Raw genomic sequence first — 22452 nt, 5'->3', positions numbered from 1 at the left:
TACTGTTCACAAGTTTAAATATAAATTATATATAATAATATATGTAATAATATACAATAATTCACATAACCTGCAGTTACATAAAAATCAGTAGTTAAAATGTATTATCAAATACAATCTATGCACGTCTCTTTTTGATTGCTTTATTGTGGCAAAAAAATACACAACAAGAGATCTACCCTTTTAAGAAAATGTGAAGTATAGTACTGTTAACTACAGCCTCAGTGTCACACAGCAAATCTCTAGAACTTTTTCATCTTGCATGAAAAATCTTTCCTCCTCCGTCTGCACAGACATTGGCCACCACCATTCCACTTTCTGCTTCACTGAATTTATAGAATCATGTAAGTGACAGACTCATGCAATTATTTGTTCTTCTGTGTCTGGCTCATTTCCTTTAGCTAATGTCCTCAAGTCCATCCATGCTGTATCATATAGCAGCATTTCCCTTTTTTTAAGTCTGAACAATACCCCAGTGTATGTATAGACCCATTCTCCTTACACATTCATCTGTCAATGAACACTTGGGTCATTTTTATGCCTTGGCCGTTATGAATAATGCTGCAGTGAATATGGGGTGCAGATAGCTCTTTGGGATCCTGATTCCAACTCCTTTGAAAATGTACCCAGCAGCCAGATTGCTGGGCCATATGGCAGTTCCAGTTTTAACTTTGTGAGAGGTTTCCATATTGTTTGCCATAGTGTCTGTACTGGTTTTCATTCCCAGCAACATTTGCACAATCTCTTTTAATGACTACGTAAGAATGATATGAGTGGAGAGTATTATTTAAATCAAAACAAGTGCCCTAATGTTACTTAAAAAAAATTTAGTTCAGGAATATTTTTAAATGACTTCTTTACTCAAACTACTGTTGAATATTCTCAAACTCTAAATCAATAGAATTTTTTTCAGTTTAGTCTAAAAATGTCTTATATCTTCAAAAGTAGGATCCAGTCTTCTCTTGAAGGTTATTCTGGTTTTATATCTAAGTTAAACTTGTTTTAGCTGAAGAGAATTCAATTAAATTTTTATACATATAAGGTCTGTTGGAGACATACTGATTGATTAATAAAAGATTGGAGAGGGAGAGACAGGGAGGAAAATGGATTACATGGGCCTCAGATGTGGGACTGGTGAGAGATCTTTTTGCTTATCTTCAAAAATATGCCTAAATATATGTATGTGTGTGTTTATATATATATATATATATTTCATATATGCAAAGAAGCATTGGAAAATATTTGGATTAGAGCTTTTTTCTTTTTTTTTCTTTAACATTAAAACTCAAGAGGCTTCATAAAACCATACTGAATTCTTATCTGTTTTAGTTCAACAGTTCCTTCAGGTTAGGCTCTGCTTATCTGCTAGTATTTGACAGAAGGAAGAGGTGATGGGGAAGAAGGGGAGAAAGAGAAAGGTGGGGGGGGGAGGGAAAAGGGGAGGGGGCAGGGAAAAGGGCAGGAATGCCCTGCTAACACTCAGAAGAGAAGCAAGTACTTTCAACACTACACTATTGACATGATGCAGATTCCCGGCCTCTGACACGCCTCAAGCGTTGGACTTGGTTTTGCGCACAGCAAGTTTACCTCCCAAAATAGTGAAATGCTTTAATTAGCTTTTGAAATACAGAAAACAAAAAAAAGCTTCTTAATTTTTTTATGGCTAGAGGTTTGCTTCTTAACAAGAATATTGTTCTGTTAGTATTTTTTAAAAACATGCATGAACTCATCCTCTCTTTCAGCCAGCAGGAGGGCTGACCATACCTGGGGGCTCTTCTAAGCACAGGCTGTCCCTGTAGCAGACACATGGCCAAACCCAGTCTGCCCAGAGCCCCGGTGGGGTTCTTCCAGAGGCACCCTGGAGGGCACAGGGATACTTCCACATAGCTCGAATCGGGAAAAGATAGAAACTTGGGGAAGGGTATGTGCAGAGAGGGATATTAAAGGCTTCTGTGCAGCTGGTGGAAAAGGGAGAGCCTGCTCTCTCCCAGTTGTATCTCATCCGAACTACCCCTGTGGGATGTGCATTGAATCAACCCCAGACTCACATGTCTCCACTGCAAGCTCAACTTGGAATATATTTTACTTCTCTTTGGCCCTGAGACCTTTTAATATTCTTTAATTTAGGCAAAGGGCCCAGATGGGTTGTTAGTGTTTATTTTACAAAAATTTTTATTTGACACATTTCTTTGATTACTTTTAATTATAGATTATTTATTCATTTTACCAACTGGCAAAAAGTAAGCTGGGTTTTGTTTTTTTTAGTATCAAAGAGAATATATCAAAATCAGGCTAGTTGGTCAGCTACTCTTTGTACCAAAAATGACCATGACACCTTCCCTCCCAGTGGGAAAGGCACAGAGACCATGCTGGCATGCTGTGACTGAGCTACTGTCCCTGTTCTAAAACAGCCTCCTTTGACCTGAACGTCAGCCACAGTTGGAGATGAACAGCTTCACAACTAAATTCATTAGGACTGAAAAATTGAAGGAATTTCCAAGGGGCATCCTCACCACTAAGTTAAGGCTAAGTCCAGGAGACTGTAAGATTACAGCATAATCAATAGTTATAGAAATCCTGTCTTTGCTTAAGAATGTGAAGGAGATCTGCCTGGAGTCGGGGTTATTGCCGATAGAGGACAGGACTTGAGATGCCTCACACAAACTGAGTGACATACGGGCTTCGTGCAGAACTGTGGCTGTCCCCACTCTGCACGTCACTGGGCTCACCATTCCATCATCACCACCATCCACCCAACTGCAGGCCATGTCTTTCCATAGGGCTCATTTTCACCAGATTTGAATTTCTTTACCTTCTATGAATTATAATAAATAATATATATAAAGGCTTAATACAGCTCCCAACTTACATACATTAAGTTCTCAATAAGGCTATTTTTATTAGCAGTAATAATATTAGTATTAGTATCTATAGACCCTAAGATTTGCTGCAGCTTCAAACATTAAATGTGCAATCACCCTTGGTCTAATTTTCTTCTAAATCTTTGCTATAGATTGTTGATCATATGAATCGACTGCATCAGGCAGAGTTCTAACTTTCACAGCAGCAGAAATGGGTTTTGGCTGGTTATAGCAAGAAATAAATGTCTTGATATTGCCTAAGAACCTGGAGAGGCAGACTTGGGAAATGGGCCGCAATATGGCCCAAATCACCCTGCAGAACTAACTGAAGACACCGCTGCCACTGCGAGGGACGCCCGATGCTTCGCTGAGCTGCTGACCCCAGATGACAGGACGGCTCCTGGCCCCACTGTCTCCAATGCCCAGGAAAATGGATGACGGTTATTCCTCCATAAATTACTTTGGTTTCTCAGAAGCATGGCCTCTTCACGATGGAGGAAAAGCCATTTTGTGGAACAAAACACTCATGCACAGAAAATATAAGTGCTTCTCCTGAGGCACAAAATTGGTGGCTCCCAAATCCCTTTTCAGTATGCTTTCCATCATGCTCCACTGGCAAGAAAATACGCACAACTAAAGTGCTACATTGGATGAACAGAAAAGACACTCCACAGTGACTCTAATTTTCACTATTAAAAAAAAATAATTTTACCGAATGTGCCTGCTGTCAATGTTGTACTTGTGCATTAAAGCTGTGGGCTTGGATTGCCATGGATGGGCCACCGTCACAGCGGGCATTCATACTGGAAAGGCACTGGCTGTGCAGAACACCAAGTAGATGAAACAGAACCCAAACCCAAACCTCATGCCTGTGGATACATGCAGGTCACTGGCCCCATAACTGACAGCTTCCCCTGAGAATCTTTCAAGAAAAATAAGTTATTCAAATGTTGATGAAGATGAGTTCAAGAGGGGAACATTAATTGCTCCCAAATACTACAGAAAATTAGTAGTAAATCTGTGAATGGAATGGGTCTTTTCTTTTCTAGTGCATGCCAGTAGTCTAAATTTATCTCTAAACATAGTAGTCTACCTTTAAAGAAATATTAACATGATTGAATAAATAAAATGCTAAGAACTGTGGTCACTTATGATTATGTCACATCACATGTTCATAGTAATAGTATGACTAAATCATTCCCTATTTCGCCAATGGTTTGCACATTAAAGTGTGGCTTGAAGTGGAATTTGGTTTAGGGAGATGGAGATGGTGGAAGCAACCCCTCATGAAGCAGACGTCTGCTGGGGAGGATACTGCAGAAGCCAATGGAGAGAAGCAGAGGTGACGGACTGTGTCCAAGGGACAGCCTGCGCTGCTGAAGAAGAGCTTTGGTGTGTGACCCCCAAGGCTTGCATAGTACGAATGCACTAGACAGACAGAACATTCTGGATAAGGCATAATTCTTCAGGAGTAAGGATTTTGCCCCATAAAAACAATTTAAATCAGTTGACAAAGATATAAACAGTACAGTAAAATGTAAGGATAACTGAAGAAACATTGGGAGCAGGAAAATATGTTCAAGAGAATGAAGATGAAATCAAAATAAAAGTAAATATCTGATAATATTTTATTTGTGTTTAATCTGAGCTTCCCAGACACAAAGGAAGGAAGGAAACATCATCAGACTTGGGGGTCATAGTGTCTGCAGAGGGGACATACTGTCCAGACAGGGAACAGTTACTCATCTAAATGGAGATTCTCTCCACAGGAGATGAAAGATCATGCAATGAACTGTATGCTCAGCTTTAGATCTCTGCACAAAAGAGTAACAAGAGGTATGGGGCTGCTATTTGTATCATTCTTTCATGTGTACTACTGGTAACATTTTAAATTAAAAACTAAAATTAACATAAATCTTTTACACAAGGGGAAAGGATAATTATTTGAAATAGGTCAATATTGGCGGAAGAAAGGGGTGAAAGGAGAGAAAATGCAGAAGTGGCATCGGCGGTGATCACTGTGGACTCAGCTGAGGAGGGCAAGAAGCCAGACCTTTGGTGGTTTCCCTCTGTAGCGAGAGTGCCGAGGAGCCGTTGAGCAGGGGGAGGACAGCCAGGGAGCTGGCACATTACTTGGGACAGACGCAAGGAGGGAACAGAGAAAACAAGTTGGCTTGGACCTGTTAAGTTGGAAAAACCAGTAGAATATTTGAGAAGAGCTGATCAAATCTGCAGATTTCCAGGAACATGCATTTGGAATTGGCAAAAGAACAGGCTGGATACAATGGGTCAAAAGTGGGCTCCGTTACTCAGCCATAGAAAAAAAAAGGGAAATCCTGTCATTTTTGACAACATAGATGGACCTTGAGGGCCTTCTGCTAACCCAGACAGAGAAAGGTAGGTCCTGTATGATCTCTTTTATATGTGGAAGCTAAAAACAAACAAGGAACCAAAGACCAAGCTCACAGTTACAAAGAGCAGAATATTGGTGGGGTGGTGCTGGGCAAAGTGGGTGGAGGAGGTCTAAACATAAAAGGGAAAAAATAGTGGACTTGAGACAGGAAAGGGGAGAAGAAGGCGGTCTCTTGGGGGTGGGTTTGGGGATCAGGAGAGAGAAAAGAGAAACCTCTGGAGAAAACTAGCTCTCAGGATCTGTGTGGTGACTTTCTCTCCAGGACGCTGCAAATCTAACAGCCAACAGGTACAGGCTTTGCACTCTGTACTACTTAGAAAAGGCTCCCTCGCTCCAAGATTAAGTATATTTTGAATTTTAGTACATTATTTACTCTTTAACTTTAGTCTTTTAAAGGGTTTGTAATGTATTTTTTAATACGACATTAAGTAGGGTTAGATTTTATGTTACTTTAAATAAAGAGTAATTTCCCAAACTATGTGTTTATAAGTACATTCTTTCTGCTCATGTCTTCATAATATAGTCAACACACACACACACATACACACACACACAGGGGTGTATGCACCGTAGCCCCCCAGTAGCTACTGGCGCTCTGCTAAGACCAATCACTTGTAAATATTCGTATCTTTATATTTGTTGAAACACAGAAACAACTTTCCTAATAAAAGTTTGGAAGTTTTCACTGCAAACATTAGATATACAGGCTAAACACCCTATCATGGTTGAGCAGAGCAGAAAGTGATTACCTGTTCTCATCATATCTTTTTGTAGTCTTATTTCCTAACAATACCCACCACTGACCCCACATCTTTACAATTGCATGTACATTTTAAGAATAATACTTCATCAGTTCATTATTTTGTGCCATTACATGTGTGCTCTCCATTGAATGACCTTAATAGTGCTTGAGTGTTTTCCTAAACCATTTGAGAAAAGGGTTTATATATGTATATGTAAAAAACATCCCTTTACCCCTTAATTCTCACTTAAGTTCTTGTTTCCTAAGAACAAGGATATTCTCATCTAAGAACAGCACAGCTAACAAACTTCATCTAATCACAACTTCCATATTGCAATTTTGACAAACCCAGGGAAGCCTGTGGACTATTTCCCCCGTCCGTGCTGACGTAGAATTCAGTCCAAGACAACGTGGCGTCCCTGGTGGCTGTGTCCCCTCGGTCTCCTCTCAGTCTGGAACAGGCCCTCGGCCTTGCGCAGGGCTTCACGACACTGACACTCTGCAGGCCCAAGGCGAGCTGCTTTCCGGGAAGTCCCTCACTTTGCCTCTGTCCCCACCAGCTGTCATTCTCGGGGCACTGCCTCTGAAGGCACCCAGGGTCTCTCTTCTCCCACTGGCGATGTTAATTTTGAATTCTTGATCAAGGGAGTGTCAATATTTCCACTGCAGTTGCCACTTTCCCCTTAACTAACAAATAATCTGCAGGGAGAAGCTTGGAGGACAGACAAGTCCTCTGCTCCTTGGCCGGTTTGGAGTTCGTGAATTCCTACCTATTGCTTTCTAAGATTACCATCTTTTTTGTATGAAACTTTCACCAGCCCCAGAGCATAGCTAATTATTTCATCTTCTGTGCTTGCAGCAAAGCCTGTCCGTGCCCCCGCCATGGGACTCACTGTGAGAACCACCTTACGTAGTGACCTCCCCAATCTACTGACTTTTCAAAGGCAAGGGCAACATATTGCCAGCACTTGTTTCTCAAATCCTCCAAAGCTTGCCAGAGGAGATGCAAAATGGAGTCCATCTTGTAATCCCTTGAATTTAAGCAAATTTAATACAATCACATTCATGGAATCTAACAATGACTGCCTCACAGTCAGAAAATTTTTTAAAAAAAATAGATTTTGCTGTTTTGACCCTGCCTTAAGATCTTGGAAATAAAAAATGTGGTCTTTCCCTGCACCGCATGGCTTGGAGATGTGTGTGCACTTTCTCAGAACGGTGTGAGGCCTAGGAGATCAGTCTGGTTTGGCAAGGGTTTAACCTTCATTGTCATTCTGCAACACGTGCTATTTTGAACGAGGCCTTATGTTAGCAGCTGTGCAGTTTTATTTCTAAGAGAAATGACAGTCAAAGGCATGTCTCTAATTTGTGTATTCTATCCTTATCTGCCACTCAATTTCTGGCCGCATGACTGTTCTAAAAGATAGGAGACTGCAAACGTCACAGTCCCTGTACTGGCACAGAGCCACCCTGCTGTGCCTCTTCTGCTGTGTGTACGCCCATGGCAGCCGCAGACCCGGCTTTGCAAAGAGGTCTGGTATAAACACAAAAGTTTCCACTTCACTGTGCTCTGAAAAAGTCGGTTGATAAGTGTCATGCATCTAGTGGGTCTTTAGAAACATAATCTCCGTAGTAGAGTCGCCGGGTATCAGCCTAGATATGAACCTCAGAACCTTAATGTTCTTTGTTTCCAAGACCACATGAACTCATCTTTGGATGGTGTTTGACCATCCGCCACATCCAGGCTGGAGAAGACTGAGAGAAGTTACACTGGCCCCTGTCCTGAAGGATGGCACAGTGATCTGATGAACAGGAGGGGACGCTCTACATCCTCTTTCCCATTCTAGACAGATTGCTCCATCCAGCCAACCAGAGCCCTCGCCGTTTCTATGGCCAGATTCCCCTCTGCCCTACGTCATAGCTGCCAACACCAACTTCTGCACTCGGGGAGCTGGCCCTACTGAGAACGCAGATGCGCAGCCTTTATGAATGCACTGTTTGGAAGGCTTCTTCAAACACACAGGTTAATGAGAGTGAAAACGTGCTTAATGAGTCTTAAGAATTATTTATCCAAATCTGATTTATAAAAAACATTAAAAACCAATTACTGAGCACAGAGTGAGTTTAAGGCACATTCCTTGAATCTGAGGAATGAAAACACCTCATGTGACTCAGTCCTTGTCTCAAGGTGACTCCCACGGACTAAGGACACGACAGCTCATGTGAACTTCGGCTGCTGATTAAAATCACAAGCCCCCCACCACTCAAAACTCAGTCCTCACAGACCTACAGAGTGAGAGTCAGGCCAGACCAGTGAGCGGTTTTGACAGCCACTGTCATAAACTGCTCCTGAAAGAACAGCTCAAAGGCCCCCAGTTTGAGAGCTCCTTAGAGAAGCCGATTCTCAGCCCAGCGCAGAACTTGGGAATCAGAATCTGCCTGGTAACATGTTTCTCAGGTGACTTGGCTACACATTAATATTTGAGAAGCAAGTAACTGGTGTGATGCTGCTATTCTTTTATTTATATTTTAAATAGTGACGTAAATTTGCAAAGCAAATTGCATGTGAGCAGAAGAGGTTGCACTTTATACTGCAGCATGTTACTGATTCGTTCGTAGACAGCCCTCATGTGCCTTAGCTCTGAGCCTCTCTGCCCAAAGGCTTTGAAGACGGCGCAGCAAACGGCCCTGTGCAGGGCAGGGGAATCAAAGGAAACTTCGCCCTTCTGGTCGCTGGCGGCAGGGCCAGCTGTTAGGTAATTTTGTTACAAAGCTATTTCCTGCTACTGGAGGGTTTCAAATAACATTTACTCATATAATTCTAATTCTATTTAGTTTATCCACCCAGGGCCAAATAAAAAGCATAAATTAATCCACTATGAATATGTCAGGCAGATAACCATTTTAGAATACTAGAGAATTAAATGTTTTTTACAAATGTTTGATAACTTTATCAATATACCTTTCCAAAGATCTCAAAAATAACTATTGTATGTGTCATATCTGAGCCATTGCTGTTCAGCAGAGTATTTTCCAAGTTGTCACAGCTGTCAGCATGCTTTGGCATATGTGGGATATACTAGGAAAGATGGCCCTGATGGTGGGCAGTGTTGAAAGAAGGGCGACGACGTCCATCCTCACGCATGGGCATTTGGGGGCAAAGACTGCTCTATGTCTGTGATCCAACTGCTCACCTCTTGGGTTTAAATGTGGAACGGATCAGTTATAAGGTCTTGTTGGCTCTAAAATCCACCAATTCTCAAGTTATTTTTGGTTTGGTTTCAAAGGTTTTAGAAATGCATATTGTAACACAAAACAGCTGTGGCTGTATGAGTGCATGTGTTGTGCATGTGTGTGACACACAGGCTGAGTCCTTAACACCATTCTAATTGCTCAAACTGCAGATCTTTGTGGATGAGGAGCAGGTCCTGCTCAGGAGCCCCCTCTGCCTTCTGGCCAAGCCCCGGAGTAAACATTAACATGTCCTTTCAACAGTGAGGCGGTTCTATGCAGCTGGGCCTCCCTGGGTTCAGCCTGGCTGCTGCTTTTCCTCCCTGGTGGAGTCCACTGTAATCCTAGGGTCCTGGCATTTGGATCTTGGAACTTTATTCCTACGTGCTGGACCATGCTTCTCTTCAGAGTAGCTCAGATAATCACCGCACATCTGAAGCCAGCTCAGGACTGCAAATTGCTACTGTCTGTGCCTCTGCACATTTTTCCTCCCTCCACCTTAGAGGGGAACCACTATCTCTGATTCCGCCTACAGATTATTCTGCTCTAGGGTTGGAGGGGTGCTGGGAACAAGGACAGGGCTGCTCTTCTGGTGGGTTGTCCTAATCCACAGCCCAGCTAGAGGCCGCTCATTCTTGTATCCTTCGCATCTAAGGCAGAGCCGCTGGAATCCTGAGCCCAAACCCCTCACAGGTAAAGCTGTTTTGAGGCTTGGAAGGTGGAGTGGATGTTGCTTCTACTGGGACCATGCGTGACAACTCACAGTGAGAATTCCTGCATGTTCCCAAATCTAAAGGAACACTACAGATGTATTTTGGGAGCAGGATTAGATATAAAAGCATAAACATGATTTTAACTTCTACAATAGCCAATGCATTCAGGCGTGAAAATAAATACCTACAAAAAAGATATTTATTTTCCTTGGTTTTCTCGTTACACAGAATCACACTTAATCAGGGAAGAACAGGAAAGTGAACCTGGTTATACTGAGAAAAAAATATTACAGGGAAATGTGTTGCTTGATGAAGTAGGAGAGCAAATGGAAGAGGAAGAGACAGAAATAGAATGAATGAAATAGAATAAAAGAAAAGATACAGACAAAACATAGTAATTCAAAAGACAGGCAGGAGGCAGTGGAAGCTGGAACAAAGGATAATGTACAAATACAGAAACAGGAAAACAAGGGGTAGACATGGAAAAAGCTAGCAAACCTCAGTGGGAAAGGGAAAAGCACAAAACTGAAGACAAGTCACGCATGTAAAATGAAAACGGTGTCGCACAGGAAGAAACAGGAACCCGAAGGTTACAAGAGGAAACAGAAAAAGAGCCAAAAATAAGGAATTATCAAAATGAAGGGGATTTTACAATAGATGCTCTGGGAATGTGATAAACAAAACATGTCAAGAAGGAAGCAATCAATGTTCAAATCAAAAAACAAAACGAACAGAACACCTAGTGAAATGGACAGAGAAGGAGCACGGGTGTGTTTGGGAAACAAAGCTCGCCTGGAGTTGGAAGACCTCCTTTCTAGGCATCCCTTCTCAAGCAGGCGAGTGTTCTCAGTAGGCTCGATTTCCTAATCTGTAAAACTGGACAGTTGTCATGATGCCAAGTGATATGCATGTGTGTGCATGCGGGTGTGTGTAGCAGTGTCAAGATAGGACCTGGTTTTTTCTGTCACTTATAACCTTTCCAGGCTTCTATTTCTTCCACTATGAGAATAGTTGAACTTTTCTTCTGAATCTGATTGTTCTTGAAATTGATAAGCCTATAATACTTCTCCCAGGCCAAATTCTGAATTTCCCTATGAAATCTTGCAACAATTTCACTACCGACCTCTAACAGCCTCTTACAAGAAATGATCTGGAACATTTAAATTTCTCTTTAAAAACGGAAACAAATTTTTCTCAATCTCAAAAGTAGCTTAACATACGACTGACTACAGCCTATATTTTCAAGCAGAAGATAATTCTATTTATCCAGATAGAGTAAAAGAATATACTTAGATCCTAACATGTATGCAGATTTATTTGATGTAAGCTAAAATATTATTTCCTATGGAGAGGCAGTTGCTAAAAGGGAAACCAGTGGTAGGGAAATTTTTCTCAGCAATAGTAAGTAGAGAAGATTCTTCTCTCACCCAAAGTCCAAGACTAGCTGTAAAACCATGCACCCTGCTCATGGTGACGGAGGATCTTCTGAGAGGCATTTCACAGAAGATAATTCACAATTTTACAGGAGGGATATACAGAGAGCCTGAGCAGAGCACATGCTATTGGAAGAGAGGTGTGCCGGCAGCGTGGCCCACACTGCCGCTGTGTGCAGTAACAAATATGCACATAAATAGCCTCCATCCCAGAAATAGAGGTGAGGAAGTCTCTGTAGTCACAGCCAAATCTTGGAACTTTGATGACTGTACTGGGAGCAACTGCAGAGGGGGACCGGGCTCCAGCTTTGAGCTGGGACAGCCAGAGCCACCAGGGCTGTCTGGGTCTCCAGGCAGGACACCACTCCGACCTGCACAGCCCACGTGCCGGACGGAGGAAGGCGCAGCGGGGAACCACCGTGCAGCCCCCTCCCGGGCTCAAGGCCTCACCCAGACGGGGTGCACACCCACGCCAGCCATAGGGTCTCTGTGCGATGGAAGTCATCAGAGACAGCTGGTGTTTCACATAAGTTGTTTCTTTCACGCATATACATCTGCACACATTACATGAATGTGCACATTTAATGTATATATTTCAGGTCATTTGTTCTCATTGCATGACAGCAGCCAGTCCTTTCTGTAACAAATTATTCTGTCATATTTTTTACAATTTCCAATTTAAAAGTCACTATTAGGTAATCTAAAAAAGAGCTGTGTGAACAGAGGGAACTCAACATTTGCCAGATTTGTCAGCCAGATCCATTTTCCAAGGCTGGGAACCTCGGAGGCAGCGGCCCTGGGTGGCTGAGGGCTGGGCTGGCTGCCCTCTGCATGGGTGTATTAGTACATTTTGAATCTCTTTATTTAGAGAAATGTAGCACTGTTTTGGTGTGTAGCTACATGCCAGACTTCAATTTCTTTTCTCCTATTTGGTTTTATTTTTTCTGGCTAAAAGAATATTATTAAAGTATGCAAAAGCCAAATATTAGAGAAATCCATACTGCAAAAAGTAAATAAGAAAAATAAGCCCTTACTCTATACCCCTGAAATAACTTTCAACATTTTAATATTCATTCTTCCAATTTAAGATTATTTTTAAAAGCTAAGTTACTCATATATATGTATGCATACAAATATTTGTTTTAAAATCAATATGGGGTATACGTACAGAAAATGTGTATACCACATCATGTATATATTTTCCCCCTACTTATCAAAATACATTAGACATTTGATAGCAAACTTTAAATCCTGTCAGACTTATCATGATAATCCCAACTAACATTAATGTTAAATTTAGCCTTTTTTTTAGAAAAAAAATGAAAGAGTTATTAGACCTCAAAGTCAGAAAACATTTGGAATTAAGTCCAGAGCACATTAACTGGCTTGATACCTACTTGAAATGACACATACTTATACCTTTTGGGTTGGTTTTTTTTTTTTTACTTTTTTAGTTTGAAATAATTATAGATATACAGAAGGTTACAGAGAACTATATAAAGACATCCACCACCCCCTTTCCCCAGATACCCCCAATGTTGGCACCTTTTACAAGTAGGGTAAAAATATCAAAACCCAAGAAATTGGCATTGCTGCTGTCCACAGCACTGACTCAGAATTCACCTGAGTATTATACACGCGCCCATCAGTGTGTGTGTTTGTGTAGCTCCATGCAGTGTTACTGTATGTGCAGCTTTGTGTAACCACTGCAATTAACAAATTCAACTGAAGCATCACCATAAAATCCCCTTAAGTTACCATTTTCTATCTACACCCACCCTATGCTCCACCCTAATTTCTGACAACCACTAATCTGCTCTCCATCTCTTTGACGATGTTAGTTCAGGAATGCTACATCCAGGGAATCCTGCAGTATGATTTGACTCTGGCTTCTATCACTCACATAACTTCCTTGAGGTTCATCCAAGTTGTGTGTATCAATACATTATTCCTTTTTATTGCTGATTAGTATCTCAAGCCACATTTGTACAACAGGATGTTTAACCATTCACCCACTGAAGGACATTTAGGTCGTTTCCAGCTTCGGGTTATTACAAATAAAGCAGCTACAAACATTCATGTACAATTCTTGCATGAAAATCAGAATTTTCATTATCTGGGCTAAATGCCCAAGAATGTAATTGCTGGGTCTTTTGGAAAGTCCTCTTTAGTTTTGAAAGTATCAAAACTTCTTACAGAGTGGCTGTGCCATTTTATATCCCAGGAATATAGGAGTGATTGTTTCCTCACCAGCATCTGATGCTGGTCCTTCTGATGGATATGTAGTGTAGTGATTCTCATTTTAGGTTTAATGCGCATTTCTCTAATGGATAATGATGTTGAACATCCTTTCATGTGCTTATTTACCATGGATAGATTCTCTTCAGAGAAATGTCTGTACATGTGCATTTTGCACATTTTCTAACTAGGTTTTTTAATGTTCAATTTTGAGAGTTCTTTATATATTTGTGATACAAGATCATTGTTAGATACGCAATTTGCAAACATGTCCTCCTTGTCTCTAATTTTATTTTTATTTTAACAAAGTCTTTCGCAGAGCAAGTTTTTTTTTCTTTTCTTTTGATAAAGACCTGTTTATGAAACTTTCCTCTCATGCTTATAATGTCCAGTCTAAGAAATCTTTGCCTAGTCCTGGGTCCCAAAGATTTTCTCCTATGTTCTTTTCTAAAAGCTTTATAGTTTTGTGTTTTAAATTTAAGTTTGTAATCTGTTTTGAATTAAGGTGCAAAGTTTGGATAAGATGTGAGGTTTAGGTCAAGGTTCATCTTTTTGTATTGGGATATCCATTTGCTCTAGCACCATTTATTGTAAAATGCTATCCCTCCTCCATAATTGTTTTGTATTCTGTAAAAAAAAAAATGAAAAGAAATCAATTTGATCAATTTGAACATATTTGTGTGGATCAATACCTGGATTCTCTATTCTGCTCCACAAACATATGTATCTAGACTTCTGCCAGTACCACACTGTCTTGATTAATGCAGCTATAAGAGAAACCTTGAAATCAGGAAGAATGATCTCTCCAGTTTTATTCTTCTTTTTAAAAATTATCTTGACTATTTAGGACCTTTACCTTTATATGTAAATTAGAGACTAACTTTTATAATAAGCTGTTTACAAAGAACCTTGCTTAGATTTTGATCAGAATTGCATTGGTCTTCTAATCCATGAACATGGTATGTCCCTCCAATTGTTTAGGTTTTCTTTGATATCATCATATAGCTCCTATACATATTTTCTTTTCCTGGGAATAATGTAAAAGGTATTGTGCTCTTGATTTCTGTTCCCATTTTTCTTTGTCAGTCAGTATTGGAAATGCAATTGATTTTTTAAATTTTTATGGCAACATTTTATCTTGTGACTTTACTGAAATCACTTATTAATCCTAGAAAACAGGGTTTTTGTGTTTTAGTTTTGTTTGGTTTGCAGATTTATTGGTGCTTTCTATGGAGATAATCAAGTCATCTACAAATAGAGATAGTTTCAGTTCTCTCTTTCAAGTCTGTATGCCTTTATTTTCTTTCTTTTTCTTGCCTTATTGCAGTGACTGCAACTATCAGAACTACATTAAATAATAGTGGTTAAAGTAGACATCCTTGCCTTGTTCCTGATCCAAAGCAAAATTATTAAGTCTTTCATCATTAAATATGGTATTAGTGTATTTTTTTATAGATGCTTTTTATGAGGCCTAGGGAATTCCCCTCTATTCTCAGCATACCAAGCATTTTTATCATATGAATGTTTTATCATACAGATGTTTTATCAAATAAATGTTGAATTTTATCAAACACCTTTTTTGTGTAAATTAATTAATGCGATTTTTCTCTTTAACCTGTTGATACAGATCAGATAGTCTGATTTTCAAATATTGAAACTGCCTAGCATATCTGGAATAAATACTACATAATTCATGTTTAGTTTAAAAACAAGGAAAATATGTCACCAGGTGCATGGGATATTTTTTTAATTATTACCTGATATATTTCCCAGAGGAAATACCAAGTAATGGAGACTTTCAATGAAATCAGAATTTACTTTATATTTTTATATATATACTATTTAAAGTGAATATAAACAACTATGTTTTTGGACTAGGTTTTTGCAGGAATTTAGGAAAATCATTAGAGGTATCTCAATTGTATATGAAAAAGAAAACAAAATAGAAAATCTTTGGATTCTAAAGTGAGATTTGTATAGTCTGTTTCTATGAATTGCTATGGCAACAAAACCTTAAAATTATAGCAGCAATAGATGGGAAAACATTATTTGACATAAAAATACTTTTCTGAACATCAAAGTATAAGATAAGAAACAAACATTGTCTTTCTTAAATCCAAAGCTTTCCAAATCACTGATTTGTAGGAATAGTCCTGTGAAAGTTGTTTGTCATATTACAAAGAACTTTCAATGCTTCTAAGTTACTTAACATTTTGACTGCCAATATAAATAACATTTCAGATCTATCCTAAAATTGTATACAAAAGACTATAACTCTCTAAAGTGATCATTTATTAATAATGGAATTGGTATACCATGCATAAATACTTACAAATGATACTACTAAAGTTGTATTTTGGGGAGCAATTTTCCATGAGTTTCCTGTACTTCTGCATTTTTAGGGAGGAGATACTGACTCCCTTTTGTTTCCTGTATTTTTCTAAGACTTCTGCATAATGAGCAGGGTAGAGATAGTATATTTCCATGGATCAAAGGGCAGGCATACCTGCTGCCCATTATAAAAGATTTCGTTTTCCTAAGCTCATAGTTCCCCTTCTGCAATACAATCCACTGCCAAGGTATATGTGACCTGGCCTCAGTGTTGTCTTGTGGGATTAGGGTTTAGCAACTGGTACAGAAATAATGATAGTCTGGCTATTAATATTCTTTAATAAATTTCCCATTGTTCTGCCCCAGGATTCCCATGACTTCTATCAGTATCCATGAAATTGTGTCAGGCTAATGTGTGAGTTTTAAAGAGAGTAAAATCTTAGGCCTTTCATAGCTCTTAAGTGATACATGATTTCATTAGCTCCACACTGAGTAAGCGAATTAGTAAATAAACTCTTCATTTATGAGAGACAAAAATCATTTTTAAGACTCTAGAAGAAGGTGATTTACAAAATGGCACATTTATGTTGGAGAACCAAATTCATCATTCATTTTTATTTCAACTTACCTCTTATAAAAAGTAATTTATACCAGAAATATTTCTCTTTTAAAACATATGTCAAATCATGTCAGTCTCCTTCTCAACGCATGCCAGTGATTTCCCCATCCCACGCAGAGAAAAATCCAGTGTCCTACAATAGCCTACAAGATCCTTCAGCATGGTCTCCTTCTACGGCCCTGATATCATCATGAGCCACGCGCCCCTTCGCTAACAGTGCGACCACACTGGCTGCCTTGTAGTTTTTCAAACATACAATACCCACTTCCTCTAGGACGCCCTCCTCACTTTTCTGCCCATGCCTCTAGTGTTGCTCTAGATCTGACGACCACAGCAAGAAATAGCCCATGGAACTACCGCCAAGACAAGCGCTTCATCTGATAAATTAGTGTACCAAATAGTTTACCATCTTCCCAACATGGTGCTCACTTGTCTAATTTTTCTTGTGTATTTTTGTATAGATCTCTCTTATACCGTGACACAAATTTGGCTTTCATGGTAGCTCTTATCTTGCAGGATAGAGGTGTTGCTCTGGGAATGGGAGGGGATTGCCCACTCTGGGCAAGTTCATTATGAACTGGATAATACTGAGTAGCGAAAATGGAGTGTTAGGGGTTAAAAGGGGCTCACAGCAAATTTTATTCCCATGGTGGTCACTGGGCTGTGTACGAGTGGCGAAGACAGCCTCCATCTCAGTCTCTCCGGGCTCCAGCATGGCTCCCCAGCACGGAGCTTTCTTCCTTCCTGGCACCAGGGCTCCCTGGCTGCTCTCTCCTGCTTCCTCTCTCTGCACCCTAATCTCTCCTTCCCTCCACTCCTACTGCTCTCTGGGCTCTCTCCTTCCCAGGCCCTCACACCGGGAGGAACTCTGTGGGTGGATCTCTGTGGTGACTGTCCAATCCCTAACCAATTATGTACAGGTGCTTGTGTGTTTCCTCTCTACCCTTCCCCTGGGCTGGTATTTCCATGACTGGCAGTTCATGATAGGCAGCTCTTCAACCAGCAAACAGCTTTCTGCCAAGGGGTATGTAAGCAGGCTAAATAGGTATACAACAGGTGATATTAGAATCAAGCAAGATGAAAATCCTGGATATAAAATTTTCATTTTCTCTACAGTAGGATAGTAGAAATACCTGAACTGGGTCATCAGAACACCCTGAACAGTTAGCACATAATTGGTGTCTGAGGCAGGAACTTACATGACTATAATATAACTACTCTTTTTGTCAATGTCCTCAGTTAAAACACTACAGCTCCCAGGCACTCTTGCACCCAGGTGTGAAAACTAAGTTCTGGTCCATGAGATGTAAATAGAATGTATAGTTGAGGTCCAGGAATGCCACTGAGAAGGTATTTAGCCAGTCTTTCATCCTCCTGTTGCTTGGAACGTGGACATGATGGCTTGAGCTTTTGCATTAATCAGATGATTTTGAAAACAGAAGTTAATTGCTAGGATGGCAGACCATAAATATATAAGTCCCTCAGGCCCCTGATATAATAGCTCTGGCCTGCCTGTCTCTGGACTTCCATCACATGAGAGGGAAACAAATTCAGTGCTGTTTAAGCCAGTATTATTTTGGAGTTTCCATTTTATACAGCAAAACATGACCCTAAATGATACAGTGCTCAGAGATGTGATCAAATAGACCAGTGTAATTGACAAACCGATTCCCTTCCATAGACCTATCAGTCTCTGTCCCCTCAGCCTATACCATTTTTCTTCTGTCACTTATCATTGCCTGACATGATGTCTTTATCATTTATTGTCCATTTGTTATCTGTTTCTTCCCTCCTTGTCCCAACTAGAATAGAAGCACTTTAAGAACAGAGGCTCTTTCCTGATGACAGGTCATTTCCTAGCACCAAGAAACACAAGCATTCAATAAATATTTGTTGAATATGTGAGACAATACATTAATCATTGAATTTTGACAATCGATCTTGTGCTATGAACATACAAATAAAAGACTTACTTGACTCTAAGACCTTACCTCTGCATTAGGATTACTTACTGGAGCTCAGCTTAAGTGAAGCTCAAAACTTAGTGACTCTTTGGTTGCAGATCAAAGTCTCACAATGTAAAAAGCTCTATGGCCTTATTATTCTGCAGGACTGTGGTTGATTCCACAGCTTGGAACTCCTAAAGGACACACTGATTCTCAATCTGCATATCAATGAAAAGCTGTTCTTTTGCAAAGATGTTATCTTTGAATTACAAATGGACACTTGCACTTCAAGCAGAAGAGGGCTGAGAAAGAAAGTCAGTTCCATTTGGGTAGACAGATGTTCCTGACAACGGGGGACAGTAAAGTAATGGATACTTGCACTTGAAGTATCCTGCCCTTATGCTTTATGAATACTGTCCTCAGCTAATACAATTCCTGGACGCATGTTTTCTTGAGACTCAGAAAGGGGGTCTAACCCTTTTTTCTGTATTAGGAGTAAAGAAAATTTGATACCTACGTGGACAAGGCCCACTGTGAAAGGTTATTTTCCACTAGCAATAGAAAATCATTTGGCTTTGATGATAAAATTATCTGTAGTACAATGGAGTTTTAGGACTTTAGTAAATCTCTTAGATTAACAAAGTTAGTAGCTTCAGAAAAAAAGAACAAAATCTTAGACTCAGGAAGACTCCAAGGCATGTGGGGCAATGCATTCACTCTGCACTTGAGAAGGAGGAACAAAGAGAAACAAGGCCACTTAGGTCCCCGAAGAACCAAATCAGCCCCCCAGCTCCAGGCTCCTGCCTCCCCAAGGCACCTGCCTCCCACTGGCTCCCTTCTACAACATCGATTAGTGCAGCATAGCATCCCTGGTTCAGTAGACCCTGGGAGCAAATTCACCACAAAACACCAAAGTCCACAGCCCAGCAAGAGTCTGCGAGCACACCTGATGCTGGGAAACGGCAAGCAGCCGTCTGTATTTCTCCATAGAAGTGATTTGCTTTGCCATCCCATTATGCCACTTCCTCTCATGGGTATGACCTTGTTCCTCCACCACCCTGGGCACGTGCCAGGATCCCTTTTCTCTCTTTCTTTCCGTGGGCTGAAGATAGACACCAGACCATCACTTTCTGCTATCTGCCTGCGGTTGGGGAGGATTTATGAAAATACCAGATCTTGCAGTGTTACCAAAATCATAACATTTAAGGTGATTATTTTTATTTCCATTTGTAACACAAGCCTTGGACTCTGAATTCCAGTTTGAGATTGACATAGAAGAAGGCTGGGTAAAAAACAAAGTGTATGAAAGTGCATTTGCAAAGGGGTGTGTGTGTACACATGTGTATGTGAGATCATGTGTGACAGGTTTACTACATTTAGTGTCTGATTCCTGAAGAGCAAGGACATACAACAGTGATAGGATCAGATCTGATTAAGTTCTCTGTCCTGCCTAAATCAGGAAATGAGAGTGCAATCTACCATCTTCTTTCACTTTTTATTTAACGATGAAAGGGAATCTCTCTGACAGGCCTTATCATGGCAGATAATGATTCAGCTCTTGTTAGAGCAGATTTAAAGATTTAAATGAACTACAAAACCTAAAATTCCACGGGCCCAAAACTGCCCTGATACAGTCGCCTTGCCCAGTTCTCGCCTCTTCCCTTTACTTACTGGGTGTCGTTCTGCCGTCACCAGAACTTAAATCCCTCCCTTTCTTTGGTCTCATCATCCAGTGTGTTCCACCATCTCTTTGCTTTTTGCATAAATCCTAGTTCAGTCGACTACCTCCCCTGGTCGTTTCCACCCTAGACAGAGCCCGCCCCTCACGAGGCAGCCCCTACCCCGTCTCTGGCATCATCATGCCTCACTCGCTGCGCATCCTCCGCACTAGGCTCTTTGATTCCCATCACTCTTCAGTCCATGCAGAGCTCGAACAGAGGGGTTTGTCATCCTCCTTTGTGGTGCTTTTTTCTACCTAGCCTGCTTCCCTCTCTTAAGCTTCTCTGAAGGGAGCACATGCTTTGAAGTTACCTCAGAACTTCTATGGCCTCTTCCACACCAATCTCATTCAGGTAGACTTTCTAACATTTAATTTATACTTGTTATATATTGCCTTGATACTTTTAATAAGTGAAATTATGTTAGCCATCAACTAGGTTATTGTCTCAGAGTGAAATGAACATATTTATGTCCCACAGCAGGCGGTAAAATGAGTTATCCTTAGTATCCGTGGTAACTCTTTGCTAGTCACCTAAGTATCGTCTGAACTTTGAGGGATTGAACCATGAGTACAGATATTCAGAGCTATACTGTCTATTAACAGCCGCTGATTCTTAGCTAAGTTTTATTTCATTTCTTAAACAGGCTGCAACGTCTTTACACTTCAGAGCCTCCACCCAAAAACTGGGTTTACCTTGGACTGTTTCCTTTCTGCATCGTACACAGCTACTCCATCAGCAAGTCTCAGTATTTCTAGGGTTCTGCTTCTCACGGCCACCCCTTGCATCCAAGCCATCTTTGTATCTTGCCTGAATAACTAAAGCACCTTTGTATCTGGTCACCAAGCTTTCATGCTGAGACCCCTATAAACCAGATCCTGCACCTTTCTACTGCAACATTCATTCCATCACCAATATTCACTCAGTATTTTACTTTTCAAATACTACAATATGTCTTCCCTTTCCTCCATAAAATTTTTTCCTGGTTCCTGCCCAAGATCTTTGGCACCAATTTTCTTTAGTCTCTAGAATGTTCCACCTCCACTCTGTAGAGCCTGGGTCCTTTTTTAATCATTCACGTCTCAGCACCCCGGCTCTTTTCCAAGAGGCCGGCCCCCACCGATTGTTCAAAAGTGGCACTTCCTCGTGCCAGGTCCTCTGCATTACGTAAACTTCCTTCATTTTCGTCATAGTTTTTTCCCCCTCTGGCATCGTATGATTGTTTATTTATTCAATGTTTATGTGTCTTCCCTTAAAAATATGTGTTCTTTTCCTGCTGTTGCTCTATTTCCTGGGCCTGGGACTGTGTTTAGCACATGGAAGTCAAGCAATCAATATTTACCAAATAAATTTAACTATAAGCATATATTACTTCTGAGTTTGGAGGAAAAACTAAAAACTCTGGAATCATATTTAATGCACAGAACTTCTCCTCTTTCTGAATTATAACTAAACATTTTAACAACAGGAGGAATGGGTGCCAGATTTCGACCAGCAAAAACTAGCAGCTTGGTGGCAACTTGGGAGTCAAAGAAAAAGCAACGCAGGAACGAAGGAAATAGAACATCGCTGTAACCACGGGAGAAGCACCGCCTGCACCGCACCCGCCCGAGCAGGAGCCGCGGGGAGCATCGAGGGAGCTGCAGACCAGAGAAAAATGGTCACAGCGCCGTAAACCCAGATAAGAGCTGGGTAAAAGGCTCTGGCAGTGAAAACCAAGACTCGGAAATGATTCTTTGAAGAAAAATAGAGTGAATTCTCTGTTTCGTTTGCACTTTGTCCCTTGGAGGCCTTTCGATTAGGCTACAGCAAGCTAACCACGGACTCGGGACAGCATTTGTCGAAGGCTGGGTAACTGTGGTGTCATTGTTTGTTCTTGGCATTACTTGAATGCGAGCATTCCTATAACAAACAAGGAACCCCATTAAGGGCCAAAAAAGGGGGAGCAGAATCAACAAAACACAGCTCCATAACTTGGTATACTGTAACTTGTTCTGAGTCAAACCTTTTGAGTTTCCTACTTAACACTTATCTTAGTTATTATATATGCCTCGGAGGTATACGACACTGCCTATTCATTCTGTCTGGAGTGAAGCCATCACAGCCTATCAGTGAGCTTTCAGAATCAATGGTGTTGCTAATTTAACTAAAAATAAACACATAAAACCTTATGTAGTATCAGGAAATTGGGTAATGAGAGAGGTTCA

At 40.6% G+C, this 22452-nt stretch overlaps 1 protein-coding gene across 3 annotated transcripts in view; it reads right to left on the bottom strand.

The window, feature by feature from the left end:
- The window catches only part of NALF1 (NALCN channel auxiliary factor 1), a 535206-nt gene that overhangs the window by 303733 nt on the left and 209021 nt on the right, over positions 1–22452 (bottom strand). The window lies entirely within an intron of this gene.

The sequence above is a fragment of the Manis javanica genome, chromosome 9 (assembly GCF_040802235.1).
Source record: "Manis javanica isolate MJ-LG chromosome 9, MJ_LKY, whole genome shotgun sequence".
Classification (NCBI taxonomy): Eukaryota; Metazoa; Chordata; class Mammalia; order Pholidota; family Manidae; genus Manis; species Manis javanica.
Note: the sequence above shows the minus strand (reverse complement) of the source record. Positions and strands in the feature narration are given on the sequence as shown.